General features: G+C 43.7%; 1 protein-coding gene across 4 annotated transcripts in view; it reads right to left on the reverse strand.

The window, feature by feature from the left end:
* Positions 1-13,028, reverse strand: part of GALNT11 (polypeptide N-acetylgalactosaminyltransferase 11) — a 96,672-nt gene that overhangs the window by 3,350 nt on the left and 80,294 nt on the right. The window lies entirely within an intron of this gene.

Below are 13,028 nucleotides of genomic sequence, written 5' to 3' on the forward strand. Positions count from 1 at the left end.
TTAGGCCACTCATCTTTGGGTTCTGGTACGTCTCCTGAGGTGCTTTCAGCACAGGCAGGAAATTGTCTCTGCTGGCAAAGAGATGCCATTCTTTCTGTGGCCCAGAGGGGCTGAGATTTAGGGATGACATCTTCGGGTGCAATTTGGGGCCCTGCTAAGCTTTCCCTTCCAGCAAGAGCAAATGCTTTTGCTTGTCCTGCTTGAGATTAGGTGTTTCCTGAGACATAGGGGATAACCACTGTAACACGCCGTAGCCCATGTAACCTCCCTATACCCACATATTCACCACTGTTATATGATTGATATGTTTTATACAAAGTATACCTTGTGAGTGATCGTTTGGAAAGTCATAATCTGCTAAGTATTACTGTCCTGCTAAAATGTGTGTATCAACTTTGTATATGGAGTTCTGAGATTTTTGCTACATGTTGTGAGTCTGGGAAATGCCCACAGCCTGGCTCCTCAGAAATAACAAAGGCCTTGCATGGCATCCCAAATGGCACGTACACAGCACGTGGGAGTAAGAAATGTACAATTCACCTGAGAGAGGCTTTGAATCTCACATAAATAGGAGACTGCTTTGTCTATGCCCTTGCAGGTGGGGGGAGGGGTGTTCCTCAAGGAGAAGAGGAGGGTATAAAATACGAGACAATGGCTTCTTCATCATCGCATCACTACTGAAACAAGTTTGCTTGAAAGACTTTGAATGGGGGGGATCGGTCCCAGGCTGGGAAGGGAACTGAGTCTGTGTACTAAGAATTGTGACCTGCCTGCAACATCCAGAGGGGTGAGAAAGTTGCTTGCTTCAAATTTTACTTAGCTTGGTAAAGTTTAGGAATTAGATTGCGATTTTTATCATCTTATTTCTTTTTGTAACCAATTCTGACCTTTTATCACTTAAAATCTATCTTTCTACAGTTTAATAAATATGTTTTTAGCTAAACCAGTGAGCGTTGACTGATGTGTTTGGGGAAATCTCTGCTCAGGATAACAAGGGCAGCTTCATATTCATTTTCTTTCATAAAATGACAGACTTATGAGCTTGCATGTCCAAAAGACACGTTTTGGGGGGGTGCAAGGCAGCAGCTGGTGGGGGATTTGCAGGTGTCTCCCTGTATACAGTTCATGCTGGGCGAGCACTCAGGTTACTTTGCTGGGTGTGCTAACAGCCTGGAGGGGCTGTTTTTCACTAGCAGAGCACCGGGAGAGGTATTCTGAGTGAGAGAGTTAAAGGGGCACAGCAATTCCACAGGCTCGATTGTATCCTGGGGGAGGTCACAACCATTCGACTCAGTTTGTTTCAACTCCTACAGGCTATTGCAGTTTGTAATTATTACTGGAGCCTGTACCCTAGAGCTGGGGCACTGTGGTGCTAGGTGCTGTATAAGGGTCAGGCCCGGCCCTCAATGTTAACCGAGAGGGTGGGAGAAAGGGTGTATTATCACATCCATTTTACAGCTGGGGACATGTGGCAGAGAGACATTAAATGATGTACATGAGGCCACACACACTCTGCAGCAGCACACGGAATTGAACCCCTTGCTCCTTAATCCCAGGCCATGGCATTAACCACAGGACCACTCTTTGTCCCATGAGTTTTAGCGTCACTAACCGCTACATACAATCAGTTGTTACAGAGCTTCAGCTACTTTTCCGGTTTCCCAAGGTATAGCGTGTAGAGATTTTCCCCCCCTCTCCCCCCGCTCACTCTTTTGCAGCCACAGTATGAGGAGTAGCTCTTCACCCCTGGCCCACGCAGCGTGGTGATACTTCAATAGGATTCTCATGCTCCTCTGGCTTGCATGTCTTTTAATAAAGCATGCAGCTTCATGCCCGTGTTTCAGAATGGTTGTGCATTTCATTCCACTGCACAAGCCGGCCAGTACTGGCCACAGCTACTTCATCTTTTATATTACAGCTCTAAACGCAGTGGTAGCAGAGCCCATTCACGTGAGATGGGGCTTTCCTTCTTCCTTGCTGGGAATTGTTGGCTAGTGATTATGAAGCATGACTACTGAACTTTTCATTTGTTTGGCTGTTAATTCTGCCCAGAGATTGAACCATTATTCAGAATACCCCATTCCTGGGAAGGCTGACTTGGTATGTGTGACAGCCCTATAGGCTTCAAAGCCAGAAGGATCCACTATGCCCATCTAGTCTGAGCTGCTGTATAACATAGCATACAGGACTTTGCTGAATTAATTCCTGTTTGATCTGGTGCAAAGCTTTAGAAAATAGCCAAGCGGGATTCAAAATTTCTAAGTGATGGGTGTGATACTGGCAGGCCAGATGCTAGCACTCGCCCCAGCTGCAAGTGTAAGCTAAGCCCTAACAAACTCAGAGCTGGAGACCAGACCCATCTGTTAGTTGTGCGCAAAATAGCATCAGTCTCCTAAGAAAGTATTTAGACTCTATGACATGCATGTGAGTTGCTGCATGCATTACTCTCACTTGCACTGGCTTTATGTCATGCTACCAGAAAATATGAAAGGTTTGCTTTATAACTTTGAAAATGTTTGCTGTGAATTCAGGCATGGGAATCATTCCCCCCCCACCCCAATCCAGAAGGCCTAAAAAAATCATCTGGGCCATCAAGCAATATAAAGTATTGGTTAATGGCCCTATTGCATCTGGGACATGCTTTGTACAAGAAAACTCATCCTGTAGACTTGGAAGCTGAATGAAGGAAAGAAAACAAAGCCACAGTAAAATTTTCCATCTTTTTTGGCCATTTGAACTCTGACAAGACCAGAGACTCCAAACTAAAGCCAGAGATCCCATGGGGCTGCCCTGAAAAACGCTTTGACAGATAACTACAGCTCTGTCATTGTTAGGATTTAGATGGTACCTAACTCATTTGTGTGTATATGTTTGCTTGCTTTAACCTGCAAGTAACTCTTATTACTTTTTCCTGATTAATAAACCTTTAATGAGTTTGATACAGGATTGGCTACAGACATTGTCTTTGGTGTAAGAGCTAGGGTACCAATTGATCTGGGGCAAGTGACTGGTGTCTTGGGGACTGGAAGCAACCTGAATGTGGTGTGATTTTGGTGTAAATGACTATTTGTCACTACATTGAGTTTGTCTGGGTGCCAAGAGGGACTGGTATAGTGATCCAGGAGTTCACATTTGTTACTAGCTTGGTGAAATCTAATTATAGAACACACCACCAGTTTGCAGTGTCTGTGCTGTTTCTGACAGTCTGCCCTGAGGTAGATGCTTACAGTCATGAGCCTCTCTATAGAGTGTGACATATGTCATCATGTTCCCTCCAGCAGCCTGGGACCAAGATTTCCCATCAATACTCCATTATAGAAATTTTTTTTGAATTAGTGGTTTTACAGCAGCACCTGGAGGTAACTGCGTTCCTTTACCCATGTGCTGGGCACTGTGCACCCGTGCACACACAAAGAAAGGGAAGGCCCTTTAAGCGACCTCTCAGTAATGGAGAGCTGGAGCACAGAAAGGTTACAGTATTTACACAGCTACGTCCTGTTTCTTTAGGTGCCTACATTTACTCTGCACCTACATTTTTGCAGGTTCCCCTTGGTGACTCTTAGAATACACACTACTGCCTCCCTCTCTCCAACCTGTGCACCAGGACAGAAATCCCCAAACTGCCCCCTCAGAGGAACATTTAATGGGGGGGGTGGGGAGGTGCTGGGGTCAGCCCCCACAGGAGGCAGGGCAGGAGCATCACCCAGCCCCTGCAACTGTCCCCAGCCTCAGCTCTGGGCCTGGCTACCAGCCACCACCATGACCCAGCTGGGGCTTGGCCCCAGACCTCACTCCCCCTTCAGCCCCTCTCCCCCTGTCTGCATCCCACCTGAGTTTAGGCAGCTCCTCTCCTAGCAACTGGGCTTTGGGGGTTACAATCTCAGGCACCTCTCTTTCCCTCTCCCCCCTTCTAGGTCCCTAACTCAGGCTTTGTGGAGCAGCATTGTTCCTCTGATTTTACTAGGCACCTAAAAATTAGGCATGAGGATACTCAGCATTGCAATACAGAAGTCTCTTCCTGGATTGCCTCCTCAAGGCTTGCCCAATGCCTTACAGGGAGTCTGTGGAAAGACAGGAAATGAACCCAGATCTGCTGGATCTCAGTCCAGCACTTAGGCACAAGATTCTCATTAGGTTTTGATCTCTGCCCCGATATGCTTCATGCTGAGAGATGTTTTAGATTGGATATGATGTATTGGACAAGCAAACAGGGAACCCAAGCTTGAAGGAGACCAGCTGTTCTGCAGAAAGCTCTGAGGAAGATGCTAGCTTTAACGGTGCTATCCCCACAAAAACAATCCAGCCACCCATCTAACTGATAGAAGGTCACCCATGATAAAAACTTAGAGCTACCCCTCAGATACAATTTTTAAAGAAGGGAAGAAAAATAAATCAAGATCAGGGAAGAGAAAATAATAGAAATGCAAATGTTTCTACTAGGGCTGTTGATTAATTGCAATTCATCGGGTTTAACTGCACTGTTAATAGAATACCAATTGAAATTTATTAAATATTTTTCTACACTTTAAACATATTGATTTCAATTACAACAGAATACATTTGTATTATTTTTGATCATTTTTACAGTGCAAATTTTGTAAACAAGAAAGTGTTTTTCAATTCACCTCTTACACGTGCTACTTACAAATGTAGATTTTTTTTTGTTACATAACTGAACTCAAACACAAAACAATGTAAAACTTTAGAGCCTAAAAGTCCACTCAGTCCTACCTCTTGTTTCTCTTAGGGCTTGGCTGAAGAAGTTTGTTTACGTTTACAGGAGATAATGCTGCCCTCTTCTTGTTTACCATGTCACCTGAAAGTGAGAACAGGTGTTTGCATGGCACTGTTGCAGCCAGCATTGCAAGATATTTACATGCCAGATATACTAAACATTCGTACGCCCCTTCATGCTTCAGCCACCAATCCAGAGGACATGCTTCCATGCTGATGATGCTTGTTAAAAATATAATGCGTTAATTAAATTAGTGACTGAACACCTTGTGAGAGAACTGTATGTCTCCTGCTCTGTTTTACCCGCATTCTGCCATAGATTTCATGTTATAGCAGTCTCGGATGACGACCCAGCACATGTTTGATTTACAAACGCTATCACTGCAGATTTGACAAAACACAAAGAAGGTACTAATGTGAGATTTCTAAAGATAGCTATAGTACTCAAACCAAGGTTTAAGAATGTGAAGTGCCTTCCAAAATCTGAGAGGGATGAGGTGTGGAGCATGCTTTCAGAAGTCTTAAAAGAGCAACACTCTGGTGCAAAACTACAGAACCCAAACCACCAAAAAAGAAAATCAACCTTCTGCTGGTGGCATCTGACTCAGATGATGAAAATGAACGTGTGTCAATCCGTACTGCTTTGGATAGTTATCAAGTAGAACCTGTCATCAGCATGTATGTATGTCCTCTCGATTGGTGGTTGAAGCATGAAGGGACATATGAATCTTTACCACATCTGGCACGTAAATATCTTGCGATGCTGGCTACAACAGTGCCATGCAAATTGCCTGTCCTCACTTTCAGGTGACACTGTAAACAAGAAGGGGACAGCATTACCTCCTGCACATGTAAACAAACTTGTTTGTCTGAGTGACTGGCTGAACAAGAAGTAGAACTGAGTGGACTTTTAGGCTCTAAAGTTTTACATTGCTTTGTTTTTTATGCAGTTTTTTTTGTACATAATTCTACATTAGTAAGTTCAACTTTCATAATAACGAGATTGCACTACAGTACTTGTATTAGGTGAATTGAAAAACACTGTTTTTTACAGTGCAAATATTTGTAGTAAAAAATATAAAGTGAGCATTGTACACTTTATATTGTTTTGAAATCAATATATTTGAAAAAATGTACATCCAAAAATATTTAAATGGTATTTTATTATTTTACAGTGGGATTAATCGTGAGATTAATCAAGATTAATTTTTTTAATTGTGCAATAAATCACAATTAAATCACTTGACAGCCTTAGCTTCTACTAGTGGTTGAACCTTTCAGAGTCTGACTAGCAAAACATACAGGTGGCAAAGTTCATGGTCCTGCTTCTGGTCTCAATTAACACTGGTATATATAAGGAGTCACTTTATTAATTCTCCTCTGTCACTTACATTAACTCCATTATGCCTAACTGACACCAGTGTGAATGAGTAATCATATCAAACAAACAGGCCCATGTGTGTTCTAAACTCTTAGGTGGGTTATTTCTTCTCAAATTGGTTTGATTTCACACAGCTCATCGCACCACAATCACACACTGCCTTCTGTGTAAGTCTCCTGTGAATCTGCATGAGTTTCACACTCTCCCAGTATAAAACATCAAATTCAGTGCACTAAAGCCAGCCAAATTAAATGAATTCTGCCTTTATTTTTCTGGCAAAACTCTAAAACAGCCTCCCTGAATGTCATGTGACTCAGGATATTGTCTCACTTGGATAGCATAATTAAGAGATATGCAATTCACTGATTATCATGGACTATTTTAATATGGCAGAGGCTCCCAGTGGGAGCTGCAGGTATCACATTAAAAAAAATGTCCTAACCTTATAGGACCTGCTCTCGCTAACATTTCTAGCATAGACCCTGTCATAAGAATGAAAGGTTAAAGATGAGAAGAGAATGGAAATATAGTAACAGGGAATGTATTATTAAACAGGCCGACAAAGATGAAAAGTAGTCAAACAACAGAGAAAAGGGATAAAAGTTGGGAGTAGAAGCAGCAGTGATTTAAGCAAAAAAAAAAAAAAAAAGAAGACAGGGTACTGGGAGATAAAAAGTAAGCTAAAAATGATTCATCCACCTTCATTAGCTAATGTACAAGGCATTACTTTTCTAGAACGATCCTATGCAAATCTGCTGAAATTCATTTCAATTAATAGTCTGGAAAAAAATTAGAACCACAGTGTATTCTTCATTTTCAGACTAGAAGAGCAATAACGATCTGCAGCTTGGCAACCAACTGGGGTTCAAATGATGCAACTGAAAAGCTCCTAACATTGCTCTTATTTTATTAAGGTTTTGCACATAACTAATAACTCTGAACTTTAGTGCCTACCCATTTAATATCATTAGACTGGCTGTGATTGTAGCTCATTGTTACAGGGCTACTAATTAAAAGGTCACACTGAGGACCACTGCACAGGAACCAAATCTTCTAAGGCAGCTAGTTTCTGGTAGGAGATTGACAAGGCAGAGAGTTGAGAATTTTTCTGTTCACATTCTTTAACAACTGTTTGGATTCATGCTCAAGCAGGGTGTCCATGCTAGGTCTACCCCTCCGTTCTAACTTTCAGGGCACCTTTACCTGTTCTTCTCTTCACTTCTATGATTGCACTGTCCCTTTGCTTTAGAGGGATAGCACTGGAACATTTCAGTTTCTAAGAGTGGAGCTCCATCCCAGTGATTGTTGGAGAAGGGCATGCTGTTTACAATATCTATAATTGCTGCTCTCTAGAGATATTATTTACATTTCCCCACCACCTAGGAAACCCCCTCATGGATCATGAACCCATTCTGCTAGGTACTGTATAAACACAAAAAGGCAGTCCTTGCCCCAGACGACTCTCAATCTTAGCATAGGATAAAAGGCAACAGCTAAACACAGGCAGACAGGCGAGTACAAGAAGTTGACTCAGCACACCAGTAGCCCAAGCTATATGTTGTGATAAATAATGACTCACATGCTCCATTCTGCACCATGCTGAGGGTATTTTATGTACCCATAATAAACTCAGGCAAATCAGCTGTTTAGGATGAAATCAAATAAAATAGTTGAACTGCAATTAAAGTTTAATTAATTGCTCATATTGTCAAAGGTAATCTAGTCCTTGGCTGTAGTTAGGCAGAATTCCTCCCACCCCCTTGAATTTGTTTTTAATGGCTCGTCTGATTTGCTGAATGCTGTAGGACTTACTTTCTTTCTTCAGGGAAGTTCTTAGTGTCTCCCTTGATGATGACTGTTTGCATCTGGCAAATCAGGGCCTGCTCAGGAAGAGATTGTAGAAAAGGGCTGAGGTTCCATGTGGTTGCTAGCACCTTTAGTTAAGGTGACCATATTTCCCTATGCTGAATACGGGACATCTGGTAAAATTACTCTTATTCAAGAGAGTTCAACGGCAATCAATCAGAACTATGGCATACAAACATTCAAATTCACACCAAGCTGACTGAGCCCCTGTTAAAAAGAAATACTGCATAGTTGGATTTTATTTACTGTCTTATCTTTAAGACTTTAAGTTTCACACAGGGACGGGTGACACACACACTCCCGTACATCTCTCTCACAGAGCAGGGCCTGCCTGGCTTTACTAATTCTGAAAAGTTTCCTTATCAAGGGAACAGTCACTTGAGATGGTGCTGCCCAAATACTTTTGATCCATATTTTTCAGCTGTGTGCCTTGGATGAAGATGGCTGGCACTGAGGCACTGGAATAAGGTGCTGGTTGGAACAAGCTAGTATTTTCCCTCCTGTACAGAGGAGAGCAATGCCTCTCTAGTTTCTGCAGTCAGCTTTGCTGCCTTTGTTTTTTTTTTTTTAACAGTAATACAATAATATCATCTTTGAAGTCTTGTGGCATTTCTTCTTCCTCCCAAATGCTATTCAAGATGTCATGGTGCACCTCGATGGCCTTGGGGCCTGCTACTTTATACAGTTCTGCTGGAATACCATCCTTTCCGGAGGCTTTGCCAGAGTTCAGTTGTTTTATGGCTTTCATAACTTCCTCAACTGATGGAGGGACATCAAGATCCTCTTTGATGGGTTTCTCGGGTAAATGATCAAGGACATGCCAATTGACTGTGAATGGTCTATTGAGTATTTGTTTGGTCCAGGATTGGTCCTGCTTTGAGCAGGGGGTTGGACTAGATGACCTCCTGAGGTCCCTTCCAACCCTGATATTCTATGATTCTAAGTGTTCAGCCCATCTCTGTACAATTCCCTCCTTGTCTTTGATGAGGGTTGTGCCATTTGCCAACTTCAAGGGGGTTGTGCCAGATTTAGACAGTCCGCAGACTGCTTTGAGAGAGTCAAAAAATATCTTTGCGGTGTTTATATCTGCATAATGCTGAACTTCTGCAGCTTTCCTCTCCTACCACTCATCCTACATTCTCCTCAGTTCAGATTGGGCCTTCCTCTGCAGGTACTTAAACCTACCATTCTTTGAGGTGGAAGTGAGCTCATTCTGCCATTCAACAAAGACTTTATGCTTGTCACTTAGGAGTTTGAAAATGTCCTCGTTGTTCTCATCGAACCAATCCTGGTGTACCCTTTTCTTTGGCCCCAGCACTGATTTAGCTGTGTCAATAATCACGCTTGAACTGGTTCCATTTTTCCTTTGGGTTGCCATTGATTGGGGGACCATGAAAAAAGCATGTTATCAAGTGACTCCTGAAATTGCACCTGATAGTTGGCGTGTTTGAGCTTTACTACGTTGAAAGCTGTTCTATGAGTTTGGGGTGCTTGCGCTGTGAAGGGACTATATGCAGGTTCAGCATTGTTCTTACCAATCTGTGGTCTGTCCAGCATTCTGCACCACGCCTGGCTCTGGTAATTCTGACATCGGACGTCTCGTTGGTGGATGATAACAGTCAATCAGGTGCCATTGTTTGGACCATGAGTGCAACCATGTCATTTTACATTTATCGTTTTGCCTAGAGATGGTGTTAGTAATGAGCAGACTGTGTTCTGCACATTTCCCAAGAGGAGGAGTCCGTTGCTATTCATCTTTCCCACTCAATGTCGCCCTATCATACCTCTCCAGTCATCGTGGTCTCTACCAACTCTAGTATTAAAGTCTCCCAGCAGGATGAGTTTGTCATATGCAGGGGTTGATCTGATGATGGAGTCCAGGTCAGAGTAGAACTGCTCCTTGCTTTCCTCTGGGCTGGTCAGTGTAGGTGAATAGGCACTGATGAGAGTGACGTGCCATAAAGGATTCAGGGGAAATCGAAGTTTCATGAGCCGTTCATTCAGGCCAACAGGGAGATCAGGGAGTTGTTTCAGGAGAGACATTCTTATTGCAAATCTGACTCCATGGATCCTGTCTTCAACCTCTGCTTTTCCTTTCCAAAAGAAAGTGTAATCACTTCCTAGCTCACTGATGGAACCTTCTCCAGCCAGTCTAATCTCACTCAGGGCTGCAATATCAATATCATAGCGGGTAAGTTCGCTGGAGACAAGAGCGGTTCTTCTTTCAGGCCTTTATGCATCACCTCCATCCATCAGGGTGCGGACATTTCATGCTCCTAGAATGAGTCTTTTCTTCTTATTTTTTTCAACTGCTGTAGGATGATCTGCCAGCCACAGTAGTTTGGCCAGATGTTATGGGGCAGGCAATATTTAGGGCCGCCTACACGCAGGATTGTCTGCCAGTGGTCATCTCCAACTATCGCTTCACCATGCCCCCATCACCGCAGGACTTGGATTAATGATAGAATGTTAAGGATGATGAGATTTGATAAAATGACGTTAATGGGATCAGAGTTGCAAGAAAACCTTTGCAGGAAATTTTTGAGCGAGAAAACCGTTGTGCTGGGGGAGCCCCACCCTCTTGGCAGCTGCACGAAGAATCGTTATGGCTGGGGACTTCCTTAGCTACGGTGGGTGACCAGGACATCTCAGTGCCTTGTCATGCTCTCTGCGCCCCACAGCACATTGCTGAACCGCCTTCATGGCTGCTGAATCATATATTGATTTCCTCCGCCCAGTCCACCAGAACAGTCTTTGCCTGCTAGAGAAAGGCAGTTTCCCTATCTTGCTGGGGGTAAAAGACCCATCAGCTACTCTCACCTGGTTTAGCCCACTCATTGACGCTGTTTACCAGGGTGTGGCCACCGTCGCATACGAACAGCTACTTAGAGCCATGGGTGTCAGCAGGGACCAAAGTAGATGAACTACTCGCTATGGAGCATGACGTATTCCTCCAACAGAGGCACTACTCCTCCCCAATATCCTCCATACACCCCACTTTAACCATTAGGCGCTATGCAAAACACCTGCTTTCTCTCACTCCATTTTCTCCTTTGAAATACGGAATATGCCTTGATAGCACCAGGTTAAGTATTTTCTTTAATGAGGCAGAGACTTCTGAGAACATTAATTCTTTCTGACTGATTGCCCCCAATGGAGTTTATTTGTGGGTCAGTATCAGCTATCTAAATACACTTTATCTTGTGAAAACTAACTCAACAGTTGGAAACTGCAAATATATTCTGTTAGAGACCTGTGATCCTACATAATTAGGGGATTTTTGTTTGGTGGTTTTTTACCTTTAAGTTATCAATTTCTCTTTATTTCAAATCTGCCCCTGGATAAAACAGGAACCGCTTTGGTAACGTACTCACTTGGCTTCTCAGATATGATGCAGTCAGCTCGGAAGAGTGCTACCACTTCTGATACATGTAGTATGAGAGCATAACAATAAGGGGGAGAGTACAAGGAGCTCAGATTCCCTGGTCCGGCTGGAGGAAACACTGATACCCACAGCTTCCCATCATCTGTGGCTAACTAAGTGGGGACTCACGAAGTGTTTTCATCTGAAGTGACAACAGCAGATGCATGCATGGGGAGCTTTCAGGGCTCCCTGCCTTCCCACCAGTAAGTAAAAGAGCACCAGCAGCTGATGGCGGAAGAAGAGCTAAGCATCCTCTGTCAGCCTCACCTACAGCATGGCCTGTTCTTTCACCATATTTCCCCTTTTGGGGGTAAAGGCAGACCCCACTAGCAGCTCTTTCTCCCCTCTGGGAAAAAGGCATTGAATGGCAGTAAGGTTTCATGTAAATTCACCCTTTTGAAAAGCCGTCTTCTCAAATGCCTGAAATTACAGCTGCTTTTTTCAAATTTCAGACTAAACCCCAGAGCCTCCTTTCCCCTCCCCCCCCTTCATATCCATGAGATTCTCCATACTAATCCATCTAAGTGATGAAATTAATAGGAATGGGGAGCAGCAGGGATATGCCATTGCACAGTTCTGCACAAATGCACTTCCTTGACTGGCTACAGGTTGCCTGAGAGCAGGTACTCCTTTCCAGTGTACTATTTTCTTTCCCTTACTGCATCCCGTCACTACAGGATGATGCAACACTACATCAGCATGTCACGTCAAGCCCTGTGAAATTGGGGAGCTTCCCTCTCCTATTTCGAATTGCTCAAATTATTTTCTAACATTCTTTGATGCTGATTATCAGAGAGAAAACTTAATGGTTAACAGTGTTGCCAACTCTGTTGACTTTATCAGTAGCCTCACAATATTTGGTGTTTTTCTTAAAGCCCCAGTTCCTAGAATCAGGGAATAAAGTGACAATTTCATTCTCCCCCCCCCCACCCCCCCTTTTTTTTTTTTTTTTAAGTACACTAGTAGCCCTCATGGTTGCAGAGAAAAAGTTGAAAACAAAATACCATGACAGACCCAGGCCAGTTGGGTGCAGTAGTCTGGCAGAAGGAAAACACACTGGACGAATAGTTTTCTGTTTCCTGAGTGACCAGGGCAGGGGCTACCCCAGAGCAGTCAGGAAAGTGCTAGAAGCAATTAAGTCAGGCAGACTCTGTCAGACACCTGGGACCAATTAAGAACTGATTAGAAGCAATCAAGGGAAACAGGCTAATCAGATCACCTGAAACGAATTTAGAACCAGCTGGGACTAGTTTAAAAGGAAGCCCCTTCAGAGAGGCCAGCTCGTAGGAGCTGGGAGTAAGAAGGTGTGCTGTGGGAAGGTGCGCAATAAAAAAGAGCCAGGAGAACAAGCATGGTGCTAGGAGGGGCCGTTTGGGGAAATAGCCCAGGAAAGGGCTATAGCTCCAGTAGTATAGGAAAACTATCTGTTGCTGCTGTCAATTAGGGTCCCTGGGCTGGAACCCGGAGAAGAGGGAGGGCCCGGGTTCCCCCTAATTCCCCACACACCCCCACCTCTACACAAATGCTCCCTGAGAAGGAAAACAGGGTTCTACACCAAACCCATTTACTGACCTTTGACGGAAGTGACTCAGTAAGCTGTAACCCTTGCCTCTAGGAGGGGGG

Source organism: Caretta caretta, chromosome 2, assembly GCF_965140235.1.
Source record: "Caretta caretta isolate rCarCar2 chromosome 2, rCarCar1.hap1, whole genome shotgun sequence".
In the NCBI taxonomy this organism is placed as follows: Eukaryota; Metazoa; Chordata; order Testudines; family Cheloniidae; genus Caretta; species Caretta caretta.